Source organism: Triticum dicoccoides, chromosome 2B, assembly GCF_002162155.2.
Source record: "Triticum dicoccoides isolate Atlit2015 ecotype Zavitan chromosome 2B, WEW_v2.0, whole genome shotgun sequence".
NCBI lineage: Eukaryota > Viridiplantae > Streptophyta > Magnoliopsida > Poales > Poaceae > Triticum > Triticum dicoccoides.
The window spans coordinates 8,781,338-8,792,026 of record NC_041383.1 but is presented as its reverse complement, the minus strand read 5'-3'; the positions used below and the strand labels follow the sequence as shown (position 1 = coordinate 8,792,026).

At 47.3% G+C, this 10,689-nt stretch overlaps 1 pseudogene; it reads right to left on the bottom strand.

The window, feature by feature from the left end:
- Positions 1–4,682: 4,682 nt before the first annotated feature.
- Positions 4,683–10,689, bottom strand: part of LOC119360174 — an 8,155-nt pseudogene continuing 2,148 nt past the window's right edge.

The window sequence follows — 10,689 nt, the reverse complement described above, 5'->3', positions numbered from 1 at the left end:
TTTATGATGACACAGAGAATGCTGATCTTCAAATAACAAAGACTACCAGCGAGGTATATTTACATAAGCAGGCATCTGGTGATCATCACATGTTCTTTTTTATTTTAAGATATATGAACGAATCGATCTTCCTTCTTTTGAGCCCTCTGGGTCGAGCAAATCTGCTTCTACAGACAGCAGGAAAAAGCGAGGCCTGAGCACATTGTTGAAGGACGGTGTAAAGTACAACATCGACTCCGTCAAACCTAGTGGCGAACCCCGATCGCCTAAGAACATTGCAAACAAGTGGACTCGTCAGTGCGGAGTTCTTGTGAAGGACAAACTCCCGATCTCCATTCAAGAATGGAAAGAGCCAAAGACTAAACGTCCAGGTGTTACTTGGGTCGACGACAGAGCCAAACAAGACCTTTGGGATTTTCTGATGGAACATTTCAGCCTACCAGATTATTTCACTAAAGCAGATGTGGACAAAGTGAAGGGCGCTGCTCTTAAGAAGATGGCAATTGCATTCAACACCCACAAGAAAACTATATGGGCCAACTACCTTGCTGCAAAAAGGAAGACTCCAAAATTCACGGGAACACTGGAGAAGCAAAGAGAACACTGGGACGATTTCGTGAAATTCAAGGATTCAGAAATATCTAAGGAACGGTCGATAAAAAACAAGGCCAATGCCGCAAAAAAGACGCAGTTCCATAGGCTGGGTCCAGGTGGCTACGCGGTGGGAATGCCTAAGTGGGATAAGTCTGAGCAAGAGATGGAGGGTGAAGGGGTCACTCCGATTACTAGGAGTTGGCCCCCCAGGTGCAGAACATGGTCCTATGCGCATGGGGGCGTTGGACCCGAAGACAGGCCTGGTTTCGAAGAAGGCAAGTCTAAAAGCAGCCGAACAAAAGATACTTGACACAATAGAAGAAGCTCGAGCGGGGGTGTTCACACCCAACAGAGAGAACGACGAGCTTACGCGCGCCCTGGGAAATCCTGAACACCCGGGAAGAACACGAGGCATGGGCGTTATTCCCTGGTATGAGGGCTTTTCGGACTGGAATGACGACTACAGGTCCTGTGCAAGAAAGAAGATGGAGGAGGAGAAGAAGAGGAAGCTGGAGGAGGAGCAGAGGAAGCAGGACGCAGAACGCCTTCAAGGCCTAGAAGCAAGGCACACGGACTTGGCACTCAAATTCCAGCAGCAGCAGCAGCAGATCGACTCACTTAGCCAGGAAAGGGGGTCTCAGCAACGGCAACAGCAAGCAGATGATCGTCCATCATTGGATAGCACCGTACCATCCATGCCGAGAAGCAGCGTTGGTTCTGCCCCGGGCGACACACTGCTGGATACATACCACCCTGTGGATGACATCATAGAAAACACTAATTGTGAGCTATACTCCAAAATGAAGAACATATCCATGAAGGTGGCGGACGGCGTTGCTTTCACAATTACCCCTGAAGCAACCTTCCATTGCATCCCGATTCAGAGGGCTATGCTTGTGTCATGGTTGATTAAGTGGTGGAGCCATATTCGATGCTAGTACTTGACATTGCTGGAGGTGACGGCGAGCGCACACTGGGAGATGCCGTACATCGTATCATCCTATGGAGAAAGGATTGCATCATCTTTCCAAGTCCACCGACACCTCGTCATCTGCCGACTCCTCCTCGAAGTCCGCCACCGAGTCAGCAGACTCCCGCTCCTCCAAGTCCACAAACGCGTGAGCCGATTCCTCCTCGAAGTCCGCCACCTCCTCCTCCTCCTTCATGTCCGGCACAGCGTCAGGCCACTCCTCTTGCTTCAAGTCTGGCACAGCGTCAGCCACGTCAGCCGTCTCCGCCGTCTCAGCAATCGCAGAAGAGACACACCGCAGCTATGGTGCGTAGCGGTACGAGTCGAGGTAGTACAGGAAGTACAAGCGGAGACAAGCAATATAAATATGGTCCAAGCCTCGCTCCTCTTCCTCAGAGGCCTTACGACATGACCGAGGAGCAAAACGCAGCCATAGTATAGGCCCAAGTGGACGCCCATTTTGGAACGAAACCGGCACCGCTGCCAAAGGAGAAAGTGCCTGAGAAAACGATTGACCACTTCATTCGTATGGCTAGAGCACCAGCTCCCAAGCCTGTTGACTAAGACTATGAGCGTCAAATCAGGAAGCTACATCGAGCAGGGCTACAGAAGGAAGCGAGCTCGAGCTCGAGCCAACAAGCAGCTGGCAAAAAATGCGGGAAAACTGTTCCCCAGCTAGGAGAACAGGCGGCGCAAGTGATCCACCCGCTTGTTGTGCCAACAACACATGATAGGAGTACGCGCGCCAAATATTATTGTGGGAAAACCGTTAGCGTTCCCCAGCAGGCGATGTGGTAATAACGGAGGAGCATATAATGCAGTCTGAAATGCTCAAGATCTCTGTTGGACAACTCCTCGAGATCGAGCCCATGTCTCCACTTAGAGAATCAGAAATAAAATGGAAATATGTCCGGGGCCAACCTTTGGTCCATCCAGACAAGGTCAAGGACCTCCCAACAAGAATGTATGAATTGCATCAATGGTACGTGAACATTACCAAGACTTCCAATCGAGTGTCCCTCATGGTGAATGTCAAGGAGGAGCATTATTACCATGAGAAAGCTCTGGTCATTGAGTATCCAGAACTATTTCAATTATACAATCAAGACGCACTTGACAAGTCTATCGTCAGTTGCTATTGTCTGTAAGTGATCTCTTTCTGTAATTTAAGTCTCAAGCTAGTTATGTAGTGATAATTTTGATCAATCATTACATATAATTATCCTCACTATATTCTTTTCTGTGGTATTATGTGCAGGATGAAGATGTATGAAATGAAAAAATCTGGACGCTATGGCATTGGGTTCATTGACCCAAATACCATTAATGAGGACATATGGAAGCTTCCATTTTATCAAGCAGGTGTAGAGGAAAGCATGCTAGAGTTCTTGAAGCTCCTCAATAGCAATGAAGATATACTACTTCCTTACAACTTCCCCTGAGTCACATTGTCTTGTACTACAAATTCTGTTTTTGCTTACTAGCTAGCTACATGTTAATAATTAAGTGTATACAGTTTACGGTAGTTGATTAATTTTATGCACATGCCCGCTTAATTAAGACATGCAAACATGTGCGCATGCAGTTGGCACTGGGTCTTGATAGACATTAAAGTTGAGGAAGGAAAAGTTGAATTACTGGACTCACTAACTAATGAAGATAAAGACTTCACCATCGTGAAGGGGATAGTCAACAGGTAACTTCAATCATTATTAACTATATATATCTCGGCCTATTATTAGTTCGTCATTTCCTGATATGAACTATTTAATAACCCCTTTATTAATTTTCTTTGCCGGCGGGCAGGGCATGGGCAAAGTTCATCAAGGTGACTCCGGGCTACTGGAAACAAAAGTTGTTTTGGCATCGACCAAAGGTAAGTAATTAAGTAGTACTAGCTAGCTACCATCTATTTAATTCTTGTTTCAATATCATTAATTAATTATCATGCTTGATTAATCATTATCTGATTCAATTCCATTCTCGTAAAGGACCTGAAGAAGGCGTCGGGGAATAATCTGTGTGCATTATATGTTTGCGAAAACATTCGCATAATGACGTCCGGAAGGAGCAGATCTGATAGACAGGACTGGGTACATTTGTCAGAACACTATTCACACCATTATCGATATCTAGTCACACAACTAACACACATGCATATTGATCCTTCTTAACAGTTCAGAGACGTGCGGGATAAGCTCCTACCATCGGACCGCATACTAGCACTTCAAGAGGAAATAGCCGGATTTTTGCTCAACCAGGTCATAGATCCCAAAGGAGAATACTATTACCCGCTACCGCCCCCATGAACCACTTGTCATCGTGCTCCGGAGGCACCAAGGCAACATATGTAGGAGAAATTGTATATGTATATACATGTGTATGTGTGAATAATTAATGGTGTTGGTTGTGAGACATTCGATGATATATATATATATATATATATATATATATATATATATATATATATATATATATGTACATATATATATATATATATGCGGTTCTATGTATGAGAAAATCTATTTATATATATGCATAACGTGTACAATTTGTAGTATCGTGAAATACCAGCAAATAGAAAAAAATGGAATGAAAAATAAAGCAAAAAAAAACCCAAACATTTAGTACCAGTTGGTGTTACCAACCGGTACTAATGTCCTACGCGCACACGGGTCTGGCTCGTGCCACGTGGTGTCACTTTAGCGCCGGTTCGTGATGAACTGGTACTAGGGGGGGGGGGCTTTAGTCCCCACTCTTTAGTGCCGGTTGGCAAACCGGCACTAAAGGACGTTACGAACCGGCACTAAAGGCCGGTTCTGCACTAGTGCTATCAATCAGATCAAGTTGTATCATATACTTCCCTTTTTTGCTGGTCCTTATGTCTAAGATATCTCTTCTAGCTCCTGCTATAATTCCACCAGATTTGCCACATGAGGGGATCCAGACCCACTCAAAGCTATTAAAAGGATCATGTTTTCTCATACACTTAGGGGAGAAATTTTTCTTCATGGTTTCCTGGAGACCCATGAAATCAAGGGAATGGTCACTTATTAAGTAGAGAGGCAGGTAGCCATTCCTTTCTTGCCCACCCCTCTGCAGTTCGAAATGAGACCTCTCATTTGGAACAGTCTTTTTGTTTTTTGGACCTGGTAACCCTGCCAGGGGCCAGGGCAGAGTTACCAATATCTTTATTGTCGGCTGTCATTTTCTTTTGGCTTCTAGTCACAGGCCTAGATAGCTTGACAGTAGACCTGCCTTTTTTCTTTCTGCTCCCATATTTAGAAGAACAGAAATCCTCACCACAATATTCATCTTGTTCTAACCAAGATAGGCTAAGTGGGCTTGCTTTCCCAACCCATTAGTGGCCACCAGGTCATCCTCTTTCTCATGTTCCTTACCAATATTATTCTGTTTATTGAACAGATTTTTTCTAACATCATCTAGCTCATGCAGAATATTTATGCAAGTAAAATGATCATCTGTAATGAGAACCCCCATCTTAGTAGCTCTACTAATTAACTCAGCATCCCCCAAAGCAGCAAACGCATTTTTTCTAGGGTTGTGAGAGTTACCTTCTAAATTTTTCTTCTTGACCACATCCATAGCTTTTGCCATCATGTCTCCCTGTCCCCCTGACCACATCGAACACTGAACCTGCGGTTAATCTCAGGGATTAACAGCGGCGTGGGGATGATCTCATCATCACAATCATGAGATGGTAAGTGTAGCAGGTAGTCATCTGATACCTTCAGCTTTGGATCCACCTCTCCTGTAACTTCAGAGACCTGCGTAACACTAGTTACTACTTCTGCATAAGAACTTTTTTTCTTTGTCGAAGTAATTGTATTCACCTGTACTATCTGTATATTAGTACCCATGTCAGGCACTATTTCCTCATGATCAAAGCTTTTTTTTTTCATCTGACTTCAATTCTTATACCTCTTGAGAAGAATTCTCATTTGCCAACTTCTCAATAAACAGAGTCTTATCATCGTCGCTTCATAGGAGTCTGACAGCTCGTTATCCTCCTCTTTTTCGATCTCCTTTTCAAGAGGAAGTAGGTGACATGCCTTCCCTCGCCTGAAAGCAGATGTACCATGCTCAGCAGGAGCATGAGTACTCTTAGATGACTCAGTGACCTCATCCTGTCTCTTTCTTTTTGGGGTAGAGGTCAGGTTATGTTTCTGATCATTTTTTATATGCACAATATCTTCTTCCTATTAATGTATATTCATCAGTATATAATCCTTGTAATTATATCTGACAGATTAGCTACGATAGTTTCCTAGTTAGATTGATTGTTAGGATCCATTGTAATCTTTTGTATTTGGCAACCCAGATTGCCCTATTATTAATACTATGCAAGCCCGGGAGGTAATCTCACGGCAAATCATTCTATTGTTCTATGTAACCAGAGCCTCGATCCCTTCTCCACGCCATGGCTGGCACCACCACCGGCGCGCTCGTCACCACCACCGCCGGCCCGATCGTCTCCGGTCCCACCGCTTCCATGCCGTCGCTCGCCGGCCTCATCACCGTCCGGCTCACCCGCGCCAACTTTCTGCTTTGGAAGGCGCAGGTTATCCCAAACCTCACCGGCGCCGGCCTCTTCGGCTATCTCGACGGGTCTGTCCCCGCGCCACCGAAGACGATCGTCGTGGGCACCGGCGATGCCGCCCACTCGGCGCCCAACCCCGAGTACGAGCCCTGGCGGAGGACCGACCAGGCCGTGCTCGGCGTGCTCTTGTCCTCCATGATGGAGGAGGTGCTCGCCCAGATGACGCGAGCAACTTCCGCGGCGGCCGTCTGGTCCGCCCTTGGCGCCATGTTCGCCGCCCAGAACCGGGCCAGCGTGCGCCAACTTCGCACGCAGCTGTCGCAGACAAAGAAGAAGGACATGTCCGCGGCGGAGTTCTTCCACAAGATGACGAGCTATGCTGATGCGCTGGCCACCGTCGACGAGGTGTTGTCTGATGACGAGATCATTGGGCACATCATTGGAGGGCTGGGTCAGGAGTATGATCCACTCATGACGGCGTTGTCCATCTTCACTGGGGAAGTCAACCTATCTGATTTCTACTCCTATCTCCTCAGCTTTGAGGCACGGCAGGAGCAGCACGCCGCCAACCATGGCGACTTCTCTTCATCAGCCAACAACGTCGTCCACCAAGGCAACAGCCCGAGGCCCCGCGACAGCAGCCGCAGCAGCAACGGCGGCCGCAACAACAACGTCAACAGTGGCTACAATGGTGGCCACTATGGGCTATGGCAACCGTGGCAACAATGGAGGTCGCCACAACGGCAGCGGCGGCGGCGGCGGTAGAAACCGTCGTCTTCCAAGATGCCAAATATGCCGCGATGAGGGGCACTACGCCATCGACTGTCGCGAGCGCTACAATCATGCCTACCAGTCGGATGGGCACCGCAGCGGCAACATGGTGACATACGGCCCCCGCGACAACAACTGGTACCTCGATACTGGTGCCACAGACCACCTCACCAACGACCTTGACCGCTTGACGATGCACGAGCGCTATGGTGGAAAGGATCAAGTTCAAGTTGCAAATGGTGCAGGTTTGGAAATTTCTCATATTGGTCATACTAAACTTACTGGCTCAAGTGATCCTATCCACCTTAATAATGTGCTGCATGTCCCTGACATTCATAAACATCTACTTTCTGTTTATCGCCTTGTTTCGGATAATCGAGTGTTTGTCGAATTTCACAAATATTTCTTTTGTGTGAAGGACAAAATAACGAGGAGGGTTCTTCTTCACGGTAGAAGCCGCCGTGGTCTCTACCCTATCCCATATGGTCGGCCGTCGTCATCGTCATCTTCGCGTCAAGCTTTTTCCGGAGTCCGGTCTTCATCGAGTTAGTGGCATCATCGTTTGCGCCACCCTTCGAATAATGTAGTTGAGTCCGTCCTTCGGTCAAATAAACTCCCTTGTTCGTCAAGTCATGATACTTTCGTCTGTGACGCGTGTCAACGCGCCAAAAGTCATCAATTACCTTATAATAATTCATCTCGTGTTTCTTCGAAGCCACTTGAGCGTATTCATACCGATGTGTGGGGGCCTGCCCTCGCCTCCTCTGGAGGTTTCAAATTTTATGTAAGCTTTGTTGATGACTTTAGCCGTTTTACCTGGATTTATCTTCTTAAACATAAATCTGATGTCGAACAAGTTTTTTACAATTTTCAGGCCTATGTCGAACGACTCCTCAACACAAAAATCCGTGCGGTACAATCTGATTGGGGCGGTGAATACCATCGCTCGCATGCATTTTTTCAGCGTGTTGGTATTTCTCATCGCATATCATGTCCACACACATCCCAACAAAATGGTATCGCCGAACGAAAGCACCGCCACTTGGTTGAAACCGGACTTGCTCTCCTCGCTCACTCTAATCTTCCACTGCGTTATTGGGATGAAGCTTTTCTCACCGCGTGTTATTTGATCAACCGCATGCCTAGCCGGAGTCTCCAAAACATGCCACCACTCACACGCCTCCTTAACATCACTCCCGATTACTCTTTTCTTCGCATATTCGGATGTGCGTGTTGGCCTAGTCTTCGCAAATACAACTCTCGGAAACTTGAGTTCCGATCCAAGATGTGCGTTTTCCTTGGATATAGTCCGTGTCATAAAGGATATAAGTGTCTTGATAAATCCACTGGTCGCATCTATATCTCTCGAGATGTTGTCTTTGAAAAAGTTTTTCCTTTTGCGACTAGTGCATGTCCTGATTTATCTCTCTTAAATCCTCCTGTGTCATTTCCATCAAATGAGCCAGTAGTTCAGGATGCTAATGTGATAAATTACAACTTGTCCTTTTTGTTTCATGAGTCTTATCCTGCAGGTAGAGAGAGCAGCGCTACAGGGGCGACCAGCGCGATGGACGTGCATGCTACACTCCCATGCGCTCAACCCGCCAGCGCAATGCAGCTGGCTGCTGGCCCAGCTCCCGCTACACAGCCGCTCCCTGCTGAGCCGGATGCGGCCCAGTCGTCGCCCGAGCTGGAGGCGACTAAGTCACCCGAGCCAGCGTTGCTCGTGCGCGTGACCCAGCAGGGTGCCTCCACGTCCGATGCGGCTACTGGGCAAGCCGCACCTGACGCGACTGATCGCGTGCCTGTGCGCGTCGACGCGGCCACTGGAGCATCGGCAGATGCTCCCGTCTCGTCGTATGCGCCTTCGACTGCACCCGCTCCAGTGCATGCTCGCACCCGACTACAGAACAACATTCGACGTCCGAAGATTGCCACCGATGGTACTGTCCGCTACAATCCGTATCGACGCAGTTTCGGTGCCGTCGTCTCTGTTCCGACTACGCACCGGCAAGCTCTTGTTGATCTTGATTGGACAGCTGCCATGCGAGAGGAGTTCTCAGCTCTTCAGAGCACGGAAACATGGTCGCTTGTGCCTCGTCCTCCCAGCACCCACGTCGTCAGTTGTAAGTGGATCTTCAAGCTCAAGGAACGGTCTGATGGCTCTCTTGATAAATACAAAGCTCGTTTGGTTGCTCGTGGATTCACTCAGCAATATGGTGTTGATTATGTTGCCACTTTTAGTCCGGTTGTTAAACCGGCCACTGTTCGCTTCGTGTTGTCACTTGCTGTATCGCAGCGCTGGTGCTTGCGTCAGATTGATGTTAGCAATGCGTTTCTTCATGGTCTGCTCGATGAGGATGTGTACATGCAGCAGCCACCGGGTTTTGAGGACCCTCGGTATCCCCATCATGTTTGCAAGCTTCAAAAGTCTATTTATGGGCTCGAACAGTCCCCCCGGGCATGGTACTCTCGTCTTAGTGATCGGCTGCACCAGCTTGGTTTTCATTCATCCAAGGCCGTCACCTCCCTCTTCATTTTTCGGCGAGGAGCTGTGACTATTTACATGTTGGTCTATGTTAATGATATTGTCATTGCTGGCTCTTGCTCTCGTGCAGTGGACCGTTTGCTTCACGCTCTAGCTAGGTCCTTTCCCATCAAGGGCCTCGGTTGTCTTTCTTACTTCCTTGGGATTGAAGCCACCTACAATTCAGGGGGAATATTATTGTCTCAGCGGAAGTATGCTGATGATCTTCTTCACCGTGCCCATATGGAGAATTGCAAGGAGGTTTCTACTCCCATGTCAGTCACCGATAAGTTGGCAGCAGATCTTGGTACTCCCCTCAACGATGATGATGCCTTCCGCTATCGCAGTATGGTTGGAGGATTGCAGTACCTTACCCTTACTCGTCCTGATATTTCATTTGCTGTCAATAAGGTGTGCCAATATTTGGCCAAACCTACTAGTGTGCACCGGGAGGCGGTCAAGCGCATACTAAGGTATATCAAGGGTACTCTGGCCACTGGACTCTCCATTCGCCGTTCAAGCTCCACACTTCTCAATGTCTTTACTGATGCTGATTGGGCAGGATGTGTTGATGATAGACGCTCTACAGGTGGTTTTGTCATTTTCCTTGGACCCAATCTCATTTCATGGAGTGCTCGGAAGCAACCCACAGTCTCAAGATCTAGTACCGAGGCAGAGTACAAAGCGCTTGCAAATGGCACAGCTGAAGTTACTTGGGTGCAATATGTGCTTACGGAACTAGGAGTGTTCCTACCGCGACCATTGATTTTATGGTGTGATAATTTGGGTGCCACCTATTTGAGTGCAAATCCAGCATTTTATGCGAGGACAAAGCATATTGAGGTGGATTTTCACTTTGTGAGAGAAAAGGTGGCGCAAGGAGCATTGGATGTCCGATTTGTGTCATCCGGTGATCAAGTTGCAGATGCTTTCACTAAACCTGCAACAAAGTTCATGCTGGAAAAATTACGACGCAATCTCAACCTTGTGGCCGGTTGAGATTGAGGGGGTATATTAATGTATATTCATCAGTATATAATCCTTGTAATTATATTTGACAGATTAGCTACGATAGTTTCCTAGTTAGATTGATTGTTAGGATCCATTGTAATCTTTTGTATTTGGCAACCCAGATTGCCCTATTATTAATACTATGCAAGCCCGGGAGGTAATCTCACGGCAAATCATTCTATTGTTCTAACTCTTCCCTCGCTGGATTTCTCACCAGGACCTCTTCCACTTCATATTGGAATTCGTAAAATCACC